The sequence below is a fragment of the Mirounga angustirostris genome, unplaced genomic scaffold, assembly GCF_029215605.1.
Source record: "Mirounga angustirostris isolate CCGP_5_RB_7025 unplaced genomic scaffold, mMirAng1.0.hap1 SCAF_11, whole genome shotgun sequence".
In the NCBI taxonomy this organism is placed as follows: domain Eukaryota; kingdom Metazoa; phylum Chordata; class Mammalia; order Carnivora; family Phocidae; genus Mirounga; species Mirounga angustirostris.
The window spans coordinates 6,901,183-6,917,182 of record NW_026991719.1 but is presented as its reverse complement, the minus strand read 5'-3'; positions in this window follow the sequence as shown (position 1 = coordinate 6,917,182).

The window sequence follows — 16,000 nt, the reverse complement described above, 5'->3', positions numbered from 1 at the left end:
TATGAGCAAATACCAATATTGTTTACTAAATAAATTCCACCCAAACTCTCAGGAACCTTACTCAGCCCTCCAGATCCTGCTTAGAGCTGATGAGGTCTGATGTGAGTCAGGTTGCATTCCTCCTGAGGGGCTTGTGTTTCTGTTCTTTTGAATAAGCTAAATCTAATGTTCTGCCCTTGCCATGTTCTCATCTATTATAGGTGTGTGTGTGTCTGTGTGTCTGTGTGTCTGTGTGTGTGAGACAGAGAGAGAGAGAGAGAGATTGGCTGTCATCTGAATAAATTATTTCACCCCTAGCCAGCTGGTTTAGGTTCCTTATAAAGGACCAGCTTAGCTCTGTACTACTATTCCACTGTGGTCTGATTGTTGCCAAGCATACTGACAATCATACCCTGTGGTCCACAGGGCAGCACCATCACGCCTCACTCCACACCTACGGAATCAAGATCTGCTTCTTAACAAGATCCCCCGGCGAGTCCCACGCAGGTGACAGTTTCGGAAACAGCCGCCTAGAGAAGAATCCAAGTAACACCAATAGCTGATGCTGTGATGTTGCCGTGCTTGAGTTTCTGCTCAACAGAGTACACGGTAGCATTTGTCTTAGTTATTTATTTTTTTTACACTCTCTTTTTATTTTTATTTTTTTAGATGTCGAAGGTGATATCTTTATTTTTTTAATTTTTTTAAATTTAAATTCAATTAATTCACATATAGAGTATTATTGGTTTCAGAGGTAGAGGTCAGTGATTTGTCAGTTATTCATCAATAACAGTGCTCATTCCATCACATGCCCTCCTTAATGTCCATCACCCCGTAGCATTTGTTTTAAATGAAAATTTAAATTTTCTGTAAATGTCTTCTATGGACCATTCAATTATGCGTGTATTTGTTACTGAGTCAATGCAAATGGCGCCTGGGTGTTGGAACATGAGGTTCCATAGGAGGCTCCAGTGAGATGGAAGGAGGCAGGGGGTTTCTGCTGTAATCAGTGGGGCCCTCGGGCTTCAGGAAGTGTGCTAAGCTCCAGCCAACTGCAGTCCTATCACCCTAGATAAAGTTCCGGGTGGATTAAAGGTCACACATGCATTTCTGTTCCTTATATCAGGAGGAGGGAGTCTGTTTACCCTCTTACTTCACCCAGTGTAACCGGGTGGAAGTGACGGGCTAGGCCTTCCATTCCCAGGCCCTTCTGCTCTCTCGCTCTTGGAAGCCAGCCACCATGTAAGGAGTCTGATTACTCTGAGATGGCCGTCCAAGATAGCTATGCGGCAAGGAACACTGAGGAGCCAGCTGTCTTAAGTTTAAGGCTTCTCGAACCTTCCATCTCGGCCAGCAGGAATGCAGCTGAGGCCACATGCTGCAGAGCTGAGCCCTGCCTGACCCACAGAATCATGAACACACCCTAAAATATTGTCGTTGAAGCCATTCATTTGGGAGGTGATCTGTCACCCGGTGATAAATATCTATGACAAACGCTTAGACCTGCGCCCCAGCCGCCTACTTCCTGTTGCCCACAGAATAAGCCTGCCAAAGCTGAGAGGAGTTCCTCCCGCTCAAGCGGGGACAAAAGGTAGGAAACGATGAAGGCTGACATAGGGAAGACGAGCTGAGAAACAGAACGTGAGCACGTGCAGAAGAAATTCGGGCCTGCTTTGATTTCCCAGACGCGACCAAGCAGCAGTGCCCTGTCGCTCGTCTCCTCGCACCCATCTTTGTTGCAGCGTCGCTTACTACAAGTTACGTGTGTGAGCTGTAAGTGTGACCCGCAGTGAATGGTTGCAAGTGAACTCAGCCGCTGAGCTGACACCGGGTCAGCCCTTGAGACGCCCTGTCGGGCCTCTTCCACGCACCGAACTGTCCCTCGGGGTGACCAGCCTCCTGACTCCTAGCAGCGTGCGTCAGTCAGGCCTGCTGTGAATTGTCCTGTCGCGAGGATGCGTTCCATGTGTACTTCTTCGTATCTGGTCTCTGTTTCTCAACTTTAGGTCTGTGGGATCCATTCCTGTTGTCGGATGTAGTCGTGGTTCATTTGATCTCGGTGAGGGTGAGCCTCGCGGCCGGATTAATTGCAGCGGATTTGTGTATGGGCTGATTCTACCTAAGCCAAGGGCCAGCAAACCTTTTCTGGAAGTGGTCAGATTGTGAATCCTTTAGTCGTTGGGGGCCGTCGGTCTGTCCCGACTACTCGTCTCTGCGCTTGTAGCTTGAAAGCGGCCACATTACATAGTTACATAACCTGTAAATGGATGCATAAGACTGCCTTTACTGCTACTGAAATTTGAATTTCATATGGCTGAGTGTATGTTTAGCCTTTTAAGAAACTGCCAAAATGTTTTCTCCAGTGGCCGTACCATTTTACATTCCTACCACTAATGTAAGAAGGGTCAGGGTTGGGGCGCCTGGGCGGTGCAGTCTGTTAAGTGTCGGACTCTTAGTTTCCGGCTCAGGTGGTGATCTCAGGGTTGTGAGATCGAGCCCCGAGTGGGTCTCCACACTCAGCGCCGAGTCTGCTTAAGACTGTTTCTCCCTCTCCCTTTGCCCCTTCCCCAGTACACCTTCTCCTCTCTCTCTCAAATAAATACATAAAATCTTAAAAAAAAAGAATGGCCAGGTTTCTCCATATCCTCATCAGCATTTGGTGTTGTCACTATTGTTGCTTTTTTAAAAAATTTTAGCCTTTCTGATGGGTGTGCAATAATATCTCATTGCGGTTTTGATTTGTATTTCCCAAATGGCTAGTGATAGTGAGCCCCTTTTCATCTGTTGCCATCTGTATATCCTCTTCAATGAAATATCTCTTCATGTCTTTTGCCTAGTTTTTAATTGGATTGCTTGGCTTTTACTGGTGAGTTCGACCATTTGGTCACCTGTAGAGAAGGCTTTGGGTTGCCTACCCAGCATCTACCTACTCTCCTTTCCACCTGACAGAATCCAAATACTGTTCAGGTATCCACCCCTGAACTGCACAGCAGGTGTCTTGAAGGGAAAGCCAACTCTCTCTCTTGCTCTGAGAATCAACTCAGCCTGAGTAACCTTATTATCTTCTGCCTTGTTACTCCTGATTTCAGGAAAACCAGTGTGACTCTGTTCTAGCCATGTGACGGGGAGTAGGATAGGAAGGCTTCCTGGAGAAGTCTCCTACTCAGCCTGAGTAACCTTGGATAGTAGAGAAGAGAAATGGAGAAGTCTAGGTCCGTAATGACACCTTGAAGCTGAAGATTCAACCAACCTTGAAGACAGCTACACCTGGGCTTGCTACAAGAGCTCTAAGTTTCCTTATTGTCTGATCCAGCTGAGTCATGGTTTCTGACACTTACAGCCCAGAACATTCTAACTCATAGAGACGCCTGCCCTCTTGCATGTGGTTATTGTCGAGTATCTTAGTTCCACTTTTTTTTAACCCAACCCGCAAATACACCCTGCGCCGGTTAGTTGCTATGACTGTTGTTTATCTTGAGCTAACGGGGCTTACACAGAAGCCGCCATACAACACTTAGTCAATACACACGTGGAACATTTACAAATACAGACCTGGTAAAAGTATACGAAGCAAGTCTGAACACGTCCCCAAAATGTCAATATCAAATAGACCATTCTTGTGGAGGGAAAGACAAGCCACCGTCCAAAAGAGAAGACATTTGCGAAGTGCAAAGCCATTCACTGTGCTAGATGCCTTTCCTGGGCCCCTGGCCATTTCCCACCGATCCCCACTTTGCACTGTGCCTGCGACTCTGGCCCGTACAAACTGGGGTTCTCGTTCCCTCTGGTTTCCAGGTGGAGCCTCCGGGGGACATCGGAAGGCAGGTGGTGTGAGCTTCTCGTCCTAGCTCCGGCCCTGTGGGGAAAGCTGGCCGTGTCCCTCCACCAAAGCTTAGCTCCTGTCAGTATGGTCACCTTTCCCCAGGCTCTGCGCATTCCTGTCCGGTCAGAAACTGCAAAGTCTGAGATTTTACTCTCCCGCAAGCTAAAGAGTCAGCCTGCCCCTGTTTCAGGTACATATCTTTTTTTTTCCTTCATGTACATATCTTGACCGAAAGCACCAGAGCTCTGGTCAGAGACACAGACTTCAATCCAGCAAAAAGCAGTAAGCAGAGCACTCTCTTGAGTTGGTACCAGCTCCCCAATTCCCACAGGATGACATGCACTTGCATGTGGTGGGGGGAGGGGCGGGGGGCGCACCACAAGAGAGGAATCTTGGGTTAGGAAACCGAGCTGTTATCAGGCTACTCCCATCCTCCCTTCCAGAGAGATGATCCTATCTGGAATGCAAGCAAAACTCCCCGGGGGCCACACTGGAAGGTAAGCAAAGGTCTCAGGACGGCAGGATAAGGCTTCAGGATCCTGGAATGTCTCCGGGGAGAGCGACATTCTTCTCTATCTTTATTATGTCCACTATGTCCAGCTCTGAAGGCTGGCTGCTATCCAATCAGCCTTGAACAAGCTCGCCAGTGCCCTTTGCTCGACAGAGCTGGACTGTGTGGAAACACCAGAAATGCAGGGAGAATTGTTGGCCAACGTTTGCCTGGCCGCCTCCGGCCTGAGGTGGTGAGTATGCCCACTGTCGCAGGCCTGGTGTGGCGCCCGACCCCTCATCTGTTGCCCCCAAACTGTCCATGCTTTTGTAAATAGTCCCTTCATTGAGCTCTCCTTAAATTACTGGGTTTGCGCATTACAAACTACATGCTTCTTGTAGAGACCCCGTGCGAATCAGAAATCGGTATAAAACATATACAAATCATTAAGAAAAAGACAAACAACCCAAGTGGATAATAAGCAAAGGCTCAAAATTCACAAAAGACAAAACCTGCTGGCCAATGACCATGAAAAGATGCTTAACCTGGAAGATTCTCAAAGCTACATGTCTTACCACGCAGGGGAGGTGAAGAAATGGGACTCTCACTCAAGACTGGCTGACCTGGGGGGCCTGGCTGGCTCGGTTGGAGGAGCGTGCGACTCTTGATCTTGGGGTTGTGAGTTCAAGCCCCACATTGGGTGTGGAGATTACCTAAATAAATAAACTTTAAAAGGGGGGGGGGCGCCTGGGTGGCTCATTCGTTAAACGTCTGTCCCCTCTCTCGCTGTGTCTCTCTCCGTCAAATAAATTTAAAAAATCTTTAAAAAAAAAAGACTGGCTGACCTGGAAACTGCAGTCATTTGGGAGCGCAATTCAGCAGTACCTAGTAGAGCTGAAGAGGCTCACACCTTTGAATTGTCCCTTCTTCTTGGAATGCCAAACTCCTCAGCTCAGTATGTTCGAGCCTTCTCTGGGCCTCTAGAGAAACTCCTGAGCACCTGCCCCATCACAAAAGCAGCGATTCTCAATAATTAGAAACAACCTAAATGCTTATCAATAGGGGAATGTGTTAATGCATTCTATTTATAAATGATAATATCTTAGAGCAGTTAAAATTAACTGGGTCTATGTCGACATGAGTAAATCTTGAAATCTTAACTTTTTTTTTTAAGATTTTATTTATTTATTTGACAGAGAGAGAGCACAAGCAGGGGGAGCGGCAGGCAAAGGGAGAGGGAGAAGCAGACTCCCTGCCGAGCAGGGAGCCCGATGCGGGGCTCGATCCCAGAACCCCAGGATCATGACCTGAGCCAAAGGCAGACACCCAACTGACTGAGCCACCCAGGTGCGCCTCGAAATCATAATGTTAAGTGAATAAAGGATAGACCCTCGTGATTACGTTTATGTGTAGAATTTTAAAACTCAGAACAATACTATGTTGTTTATGAAACATACTTTTGTAATTAAAGTGTAAGACCAAGGATAGGAAAAATGAACACCAACTTCACATTAGAGGTGACTATTGGAATAGAAGGATAGAAATTAACTGGACAGAGGTACCTTCAACTCCACCTGTAAACTTTTCTTTCTTAAAAATATCTGAAGCAGGGGCACCCGGCCGGCTCAGTCGGTGGAGCATGTGACTCTTGATCTCAGGGTTGTGAGCTCAAGCCCCACGTTGGGTGTAGAGATTACTTAAAAATATTTAAAAAATACATCTGGAGAAAAGATGGCAAAAATTAACATGTATCAAATTTGAGCAGTGACTAATTGGGTGACCGTTCTTTTTCCATGTATATTTTATACATAGGAAATCTTTTATCATTTAAAGATGGTTACAACAGCCTAAATGACCAATTTAAGTCCGTTAAGCAAGGCACAGTGTGTCCACAGGAATGGAACACCACGCAACCTTTAAAAAACCACCATAGCGAGGATTTTAGGGAAACAGGGAAATGCTCAAGAGACATTTGATATGAAAGGGTAGATTACAAAACAATCGCATGGGTGGGCACATTTTATTCAAAAACCTGTATCTTCCTCTTTTCATCACATATCTATAAACATGAGGATGAATGCCAGATTGTCAATTTTGGCTGTATCTGAGGAGTGTGACTATAGACTACCTGTGTTTTCTCCCACATATCAATTTCTACAATGACTACATAGTTGTTTTATTATACAAATAAACAATTTAATGAACAATTTTTTTTTGTGCAAGTAACACATCAAAATGAACCGAGCAATTAGCAGCTTTCCATTTCAGACCAAATACCTTGAAAGCATTTTTGCTATTTTCTGTGCTTATGCCGCCCTCTGGTGGAGTAATGGAAGAACGCTTACGAATGTTGAGTAATTTATAAAATCCCAGTGTTCTTTACATAGTAATAGAGACGCTGTATATAACCTTATTATTAAAAATTGATACATGCTCCTTACAGAAAATTTAGAGCACCCAGAAAAGTACAAAGAAAGGAAAAAAATCACATAGACTCTCGCTTCACCATTGGCTCAGGATTCTGAATCCCCGGGCAGGGGAGATACAAAGATGAGGGCACTGTAGGTATAAAGTCTACTTTCCTGCTACTTGGGTGCTAACCTTGAACTTGATTTTGGTATTTGACTCTTGCTTTGTTTACCTATCACCAGGCCTCTTCCTTTTTATAAATACTTAGCAATTTGACTCCCATTCAGATACTTTGGTTGCTTTGATTTCTTGGTTTTGTTTTTTAGTTTTGTTTCGTTTTGGTTTTTATTTTTCTATGATAAAAAATGTTGTGATAAATATCATATATATATAATCTTGGTGAAGTGACGTAAATTTCTATAGTGTAAATTCCAAACAGGGTCTTGCCCCATGGTTACATGCATTTATACATTTCATGGATATTGTCAAATTGTCCTTCAGAAAGTTGAATCCCTTTGTGCTTTCAACAAGGTGTGAGTACTCATTTCCCAATCGACCATCCTCAACACCATCGGGTATCACTCAACTTCTTCAATTAACTTCTGGCAATTTGCAAGGTAAGAAATTTTATTCCATCATCGTTTTGGTTTGCACGTGTTTTATTACCATGTCTTTTATTATTATAACTGTAGAGGTACAACCGTTTTCTCCTGATGGTTGGTGACTTAGGTTTCTTTGTACCCTTTCGTTTAGTTCATCTTTTTTTCTGTTGGGTTTTTCATTTGCTTTTCTTCATCTTTCTTTTTTTTTTTTGACTTTTGATTTTGAGCTCTGCATAAATTAGGTAAATCAGCCCTTTGTCATGTATGTTGCAAATATGTTTTTCTCAAATGTCATTTTATTTATTTTTTAAAAACTTCTCTTTTAAATAAGGATTTTTTTTTTTAATTTATTTGACCCAGAGAGAGACAGCGAGAGAGGGAACACAAGCAGGGGGAGTGGGAGAGGGAGAAGCAGGCTCCCCGCAGAGTAGGGAGCCTGACGCGGGGCTCGATCCCAGGACCCCGGGATCATGACCCGAGCCGAAGGCAGACGCTTAACGACTGGGCCACCCAGGCGCCCCTCAAATGTCATTTTATAAATTCTTTCTTTCCCTTCCTTCTCTTCTTTCTTCCCTCCTTCCTTCCCTCCTTCCCTCCTTTCTTTCCTGTGCAGAGATTTTACATCATCACATAGAAAAGATTGTAAATTCTTCCTTTTCAGTTTCTGGCAAAAGATCATTTAAAATAAGGCATTTTAGGGGCTCCCGGCTGGCTTAGTCAGCAGAGCACGCAACTCTTGATCTCGAGGTTGTAGTTTCGAGCCCCACATTGGGTGTGGGGCTTACTTGAAAATAAAAATCTTTTTTTTAAAAAAAGACATTTTAAATAACTGACCACAAGTATAGGAAGCTACAGGGTATGGTTGGAAGAAGTGGTTGCAGTGGGCAGAGATGGAGATGGGGCGGGGCCGTGGAACTCAAAATAAATGAGTCAGCGGTAGGTTTGGTCATCGCCTGAGAAGCCAACGTGGACAGATGCCTAGAGCTGTGTTTAGAGGACTCTGGGAACTCAGGAGGTGCGCAAAGTCGTGGGCATGGGGAGGGGGCACACCTGGGAGATACTGCTGCCCGGTGGGCCTTTCTCACTGGGCCAGAGGGCCAGTGGGTGGGCAGTGATACCCCTCGAATTACGTTGAAAGTAGTCTGTGGATATTGTAAAAAAAAAATCTGGTCACGGCATGGAGTATGAAAAAAAAAAAACCCACATATGATTTCACCATAGTTAATATTTTAGCCCATTTCCTCCCCATCTGTTTTCAGCTCATATTTTTAAAATTGGACTCATACTATGTATGCATTTTCAGTTTTGTTATTCTTTGCTCTGTATTTTCCCCAACCTTTTATTATGAGCATTTCCAAATATTCAACAAGATTGAAAAAATTTTACAGCTGACACACGAATACTTACCACCTAGATTCTACCTTTGCCATTTTACTAGAGTTCCTTTTTCAGATATCTATCCCCGCGTCCATCCCTGTCTCTGTCAATCAATCCATCTGACTCTTTGATACATTTCACAGTAAATTGCACACATCTGTGAGCACGTCTCTCTAAGTATGTCACCAAGCATGCCACTAACTAGTGATCCATATTTGTTAACGGTGGTTTTCTTTGCAATAAACGTGATGCATAGTGGATGGCGCCAATCTTCATACGTGTGGATTTTACCTTTTTTTTCTCATTCACTATTTATCATAAGTTTTTGCTTAGAGTCACATTGAGTCAACCAATTAAACCAGGAAGGCTGAACAACTTTGCAAGATACAGTCTCCCCCCTCCGGGAGCATGGCACGTCTCATGTCTTCTCATTGGCTCTTGGGAAAGCTAAGGAATTTTCAGACAGGCTCAGGCACTTTTTACATCAAGCTTACTGCTAGGTATTTGAGAGTTTGTTGCTTTTGTGAAAGGACTTCGTTTCAATTCTAATTTCCAAAGGACTATTGTAGGTACATAGAAGTGGTTGATTTTTTTTTCTTTTAAAGAATTTATTTATTTATTTGACAGAGAGAGACACAGCCTGAGAGGGAACACAAGCAGGGGGAGTGGGAGAGGGAGAAGCAGGCTTCCCGCGGAGCAGGGAGCCCGATGCGGGGCTCAATCCCAGGACCCTGGGATCATGACCTGAGCCGAAGGCAGACGCTTAACGACTGAGCCACCCAGGTGCCCCAAGGTGGTTGATTTTTGTGTATTTTGTATCCAGCAGCGTAACAGAAGTTTCTGCTGGGTTGGAATAGCTTTTTCCGGCGTTCTCTTGGGCTTTTTTAGGTATAGGATCAAGTTAGCCGAACAATGATTTATGCACCCCTCTCGGATAATTTACTTCATTTCTCTGTCTCTGACTTATGTCACCCTGGTTAGGCCTTCCAGAACAATCTTATGCAACAGTGGTAATGACGAGTTTTCGAGTCTGGTTCCTCATTTTCAGGGAATTCTTCCAGTGCAGCCATTCACAAGGAGGGACTCCAGCGTCAGCGGAGGGGTGCTTTGCTGGGGCCGAGTTGGAGCGCGGGTGGTTTGAAAACACCCCACAGGTGATTCTGAAAAGCACCAGCATCCCCAGGTTAGGTAAAACCGCATTCATGTTTCACCAAAGATTTAAGTGTTCATTTAAAATAGATACCATTGGGACGCCTGGGTGGCTTGTCTGCCTTCTGCTAGGGTCATGATCTCAGGGCATTGGGGGGGGCGGTCCCTACTCAGCAGGGAGTCTGCTTCTCCCTCTGCCTGCCCCTCCCCCTACTTGTGCTCTCTTTCTGACAAATAAATAAAGTCTTTAAAATTAAAAAAAATAATAAAACAGATATCATCAAATGAAGTGTCTTTTGTTTCTTAGCTTACAGTGTTTATCAGAAATTCATGGTGTGATGGTGTGAATCTCTCAGATAAATAGAACCATTTTATTGAGCTATTATCCACATACCATACAATTCATGCATTTGAAGTGTTCAAGTTAATGATTTTTAGCATATTCACGGGGTTAAGCGTCAGCACAATGGTTCTAGAACATTTCCATCCCCACGGAAAGAACCCCCGGCCCAGCGTCTGACAGCCGCCAGCCTCCTCTCCGTCTCCACGCCTGCTCTGGAGGTTTCGCCACCGCAGTCTGATCCTGTATGGTCTTTTGTATGTGGCTTCTTTCACTTAACATCAGGTTTTCAAGGTTCGTCCACGTGGTAGTAGGAGAAAAACAGTCATTTTCTGATTTCTTTCCACCAAGTTCACGGGGCTCAGCGACGGGATGGCACGGACAGTGCGGCCGGCTGCGAGTACCCTGGTGGCCGTGGCCTTCCCCATTCCTGGTCCCGCGGGGTCCTAGCGGAGCCCCATTCACAGCCGGGGCTCGCTGACTTTACAGGATTTCTCGCTCCCGCTTTCGGCTGGGATCTATAAATACGTCCTCTACCTACAGTGCATGGTTTGCTCGCGGCTCCCCGAACTCCCATACAGTAGCCAGGAAATCGAAGGCTTCGGGTGGATTTATCAGCCAAGATCTGGGAAGTCCAGCTGTGAAGAGCCTCAGGCGCCCCCCCCCCCCCCGTGCCTCTGCTGCCCAAGGGCCATGCGTGGCTGTCACCTCTCGTCAGCACACTTGCTGGTCCTCTCTTTCCCACCAAGCCCAAATCCGGGCACTGCTGCGACCCTCGGCTCTTTCCGCGCGGCTCCTGCCCACCGCGGCCCCGGCCTCCCTCGCCGCCGCCTCCAGGCCGCCTCCCGCGGCCCGGCCCCGGCCGGGCCCCGGCTCCCTCCCCGCCGCTCTCCCCGCCGCTGCAAACCTTCCCTCCCCCGAGGCCCCTCGCCCCTGCCCCGGCTCACGGGCACTGCTTCCCCGGCCCGGCCCTCCCCGGAGCCCTTTCCAGCCCGCGGCGGCGGCCCTTCGGCGGCCTCTGTCTCCCCCTGGTGGCCCCTGTCGGGCCGAACTCGCCTGCTGGTCTATACTGTCCTCCCCAGGCTGCGAAGCCTGACCCTGTCTTCCGCCCCACCGCGCTCCCAGCCCCTAACGCGCGGGCACTCGGTAGGCTCGCAAGCAATACTTCTTTCGTCTGCGTGGCTCGACCTTGAGCTAGTGACACAGGGGGCCCGATGACCCTCCCGGGGCGGGGGAGGTGGGCAGGGAGGAGTGCTGTCCTGTGCACTGCGGGACGTTTAACAGCATCCCTGGCTTCTACCAACCAGAGGCCAGTAGCCCCCTGTGGTCAGGACAACCCGAAATGTCTTTAGGCATCACAACTGTCCCCCTGAGGGCCAAAGGCATGCCAAGCTGAGAGTCCCTCTAAGACAGCAGGGAGAGAATGAAGGAGCCCGGTGGAGACGGACCCCACTGGCAGCAGGGGCCGCTTTTCCTTTGCTCCATCTGATTGAGTCAGAGAACACAAAATGAGACCTAAGAGAGCAGGAAAAAAAACCCAACCATTCTCTTTATCCTATCCACATCCTTACATCTCTCGAAAGCCAAACCAAGCCCGTGCCGGGAACTCTGACAACTTGTCTTCCTTATCTGCCCCGCGGCTTCCACATACCTCTCCCCTCTCTTGATTAGGGCTCTGGTAGGCTGTCTATACCCGCGCTGCATGCCACCAAAACCATTTCCCCAAGGCCCCAGTTATCCCCATCCTCCCCCTTCTCGCTTCTCTAACACAGGCTCTCCCCTCCCCCTTATTTGGGGCCCCATGCACAGGCTGATCCCCCCCATGATAGCAGGTTCCCCTTACTGAGCGCTCCCCACGGGCAGGGGGCTGTCCCATAGCATACCCCGCCTCGTGCCATTCTGCTTCCACTCCGAGAAGCCAGCTTACTGTCCCCGAAGCAGCGAGGCTCAGAGAGCCTTAGCAATTTGCCCCACGGCCCAAGTGGCAGTGGCAGAATTCGAACCCAGCTCTTTCCGACTCCAGGCCTGGGCCCTTTCAGGGCTCAATGACGTGTCTTTCTGAGAGAGCTTCTCACACTGGGGCCCATGGGCTCAGGACAGCCTGCCGGTGGAGGAAGCTTCTGGCGTGCCAGGTGGAGCTCCCCTTCCCGCGTCTGTGCTCCCCCGTTCATACCTCCTCACCCCCGTGCAGTTGCATTCCCGGCTACCAGAAGCTTGTAACAAGAGCCCCTTCTCCACTGTGGCCAGAAGGACCTTTGCAAAATGCTAATCTGGCCACGAGGCTCCCTCCCCCGCACCAGATCCGGGAAGGGTCCTCCTCTGTTTCATCGCGGGCTCCCTCTGCCGGCCGCCTGCTCCCTGCCTTCCCCTTCAACCACATTGTGCCCCGAGTCCCAAAGCCTTCGCCGCCTGTCCTTACTTGAGTGCTATCCTGGGTCGGTGTCCTCTGACCTTAAATCTTGACCGTATTTGCCTTCCCAGTGCCTAGAACAACATCTGGAACGCCAGAAGTCCTCAACAAAATGCTAACAGTTGGAATGTATGAATGAGTGGTTGGAATGCTTTGGTGGGGATTTTTTTTTAAAGATTTGTTTATGTATTTGAGGGGGAGAGGGGCAGAAGCAGAGAGAGAAACTTGAAGCAGACTCCCTGATGAGCGCAGAGCCCGCTGTGGAGCTCGATTCCAGGACCCCGAGACCACGACCCAAGCTGAAATCAAGAGCAGGCTGCTTAACCGACGGAGTGGTGGGGATTTTTAAATAGTGAACACAATCATTTTGAATGATAGGGTCTTATTTGACAGCACTTCTTTCAATCTGTTTAATGGCTTTTGAAGAGACGCAGTTTAAGAGTCCATTCCCATTGGGCGCCTGGGTGGCTCAGTGGGTTAAGGGTCTGCCTTCGGCTCAGGTCACGATCCTGGAGTCCTGGGATGGAGCCCCGCATCGGGCTCCCTGCTCAGCGAGGAGCATCCTTCTCCCTCGCCCTCTGCCCCTCCCCTCTGTCTCTCAAATAAATAAATCTTAAAAAAACATTTTTGTGTGTCTCTGAATATAAATGTCAACCCTACTCAAAACGCTTTGAGCCATAATTGCGCTGCCTGCGTCGGCCTGGCTTCCGCACAACAACCCAAGGAGATCGCCGTAAAGGAAGGAATGCCCCCCCCGCCCTCCAGCTTGCCAGACAAGGTCTCAGAGAAGGAGAAAGCAGGAGAAGAGCCCAAGTGCTCGAGGCCTACACACCTACTGACACCAAAGCTGCCTGACAAGAATCACTGCCAAGGTCTTTGGTTCCTGATCCGAGCTTCTCCCATCTCTGAATCTGGATTTGTTCTGGGTTAATATCAGGGCAGAAAGAAAACTGTGAGCTCCTGTCTGCAGGGCTCTGTCTATGGAGCAGCATTCCCGACCAGAAACATCCTCATCCTGATGTAGGTGCATGAAGAATTTCCCGGGGGCCTTATATGAAAAACCCACAGTTAGCATCATTGTCAATGGGGGCAAAGCAGGAGCTTTCTCCCTAAGGTCTGGGGCAAGACAAGGACGCCCACTCTCACCACTCTTATTCAACACAGCATGAGAAGTCCGAGCCACAGCGATCAGACAACAAAAACAAAGAAAAGGCATCCAAATTGGTAAGGAAGAAGTCAAACTTTCACTACTTGCAGATGACATGATACTCTATATAGAAAACCTGAAAGACTCCCCCCGAAAACTACTAGAATTGGAATATTATTCAGCCATAAAAAAGAATGAGATCTTGCCATTTGCAACAACATGGATGGACCTAGACAGTGTGATGCTAAGTGAAATAAGTCAGAGAAAGACAAATACCATATGATTTGACTCATATGTGGAATTTAAGAAACAAAACAAACAAAGAAGAAAAGAGACAAACGAAAAAACAGACTCTTGACTCTAGAGAACAAACTGATGGTCACCAGAGGGGAGGTGGGTGGGCGGATGGGGGAAACAGGTGATGCGGATAAAGGAGTGCACCTGTCGTGATGAGCACCGGGTGATGGATGCAAGTGTTGAATCACTGTATTGTACTCCTGAAACTAATACAACACTGTATGTTAACTACACTGGAATTTTAGAATAAAAAATTTAATAAAAAATGAAATAAAAATGATTCTAAAAATTTAAAAAAGTCCCTTGGAGCAAGAGACATGGGCACCTTGCCGGAGATGTGTGGTTGTTTTTTGATCTGCTCCAAGCAGCGCGTGTCCTGGGTGGGAGGCATCGTTGAGCCCTCAGAGAGGCAGGCTCATCAGCTCGAGGATTTTGTTGTCACCAATACTGTTGCCATTTTGGCTAGATTTGTGTTGACACAGTTTTCTCTTCTAGGAAGCCAATTAATTCTCTTTAGCCCCTGCACCGGCTCTCAAAAGCCAGACCTTCTTTAGACTTGCCCCATAAGAGTGAGAAAGCCGCTGTGAGATGCAGGGCTCCCTAAAACCACTGAATAAAAACGTCTAAGTAGGGGATTGAAATCTGGGAATTCACCCTGATATAATAGGCTCTGACCACCACTGACTATGCTTACACTGGATCCCTGTTTGGGCTTCACCGGATTAGTCTCTCTGTCCTCGGCATTGGAGTGAAGGATCAGGGCCTCGTGACAAAGCACAGATACAATCATACAATCATGGTGTGCCCCTCGGGCTGTGGGTGACCATCCTCTAGATGGTATCTGGAAGCTAGGAATGGGGACTGGGTGTGCGATAATTACACCCTCTTCATGGAGAGATGCTCCTCCTCCCAGCAGGTCAAGGTGTCTTCTTTCTTCTCTTCCTTTCATTTATCACAGAAATCTCCTCGATTCTGGTTACTATTGAGTAATGGATGAGCTGATTGTGTTTCTGTATTTTCTTAGATTTCTCATAACCCCCTATCTCGAACTGGGCCAGAGACAGTAGGATTTTAGGGGTGGATTTGTCTTCCATTTGACAAATATCTGTGAGAGCAGAAAGGAGGGGGAGCATGCCAGGAGAAAATGGGGTGTCCCCAAGCCCAAAGGAGGAGAATTTGGAAACCCCAGGGGTGTATTCGGCTGGTGGAGATGAGATGCATGGTGAGGAGAGTACAGAGCATTTCGTGCCGAAAGGGCCCCTGGGACAGGCTTCATGAAGAAGCCCCAGCGGCAGGCTCAGGGACCCAAACATTATTTTGGACTCAGCAGAGAGACAGTGGAACATTCTCCTTTATCAGTGGTCATGATGACTCCGATTGGGAGCTGGAGTGACAGATAATAGTCTCCCTCCTCTCTCCTTTTTTTTTATAAGATTATTTATTTATTTTTGTGAGAGAGGGAGAGAAAGCAAGCATGAGTTGGGGGGAGGGGCGGGGGGGTAGAAGCAGGCTTCCTGCTGAGCAGGGAGCTCAATGCGGGACTCGATCCCAGGGCCCTGGGATCATGACCCGATGGAAGGCAGATGCTTAACGACTGAGCCACCCAGACACCCTCTCTCTCTTTTTTTAATGGACTTTATTTTTTAGAGCAGTTTTAGGGTTACAGCAAAATGGAGGGAAGGCATAGCGATTTCCCTTCCAGTCCCGGCCCTCACACACCAGAGCCTCCCTGTCAGTATCTGTCAGCAGAGCAGTACGTTTGTTACAGTTGATGAGCCTACATTGACACATCATTATCACTTTTGTAGGGTTCACTCTTGGTGGTGTACATCCTATGCGTTCTGGACAAGTGTATAATGACATGTATCCACCATTACAATAACATACAGAGTAGTTTCGCTGCCCTAAAAATCCTCTGTGCTCTGCGTTTTCATCCCTCCCCCCATCTCCTGGCAACCACTGATCTCTATTTACTGT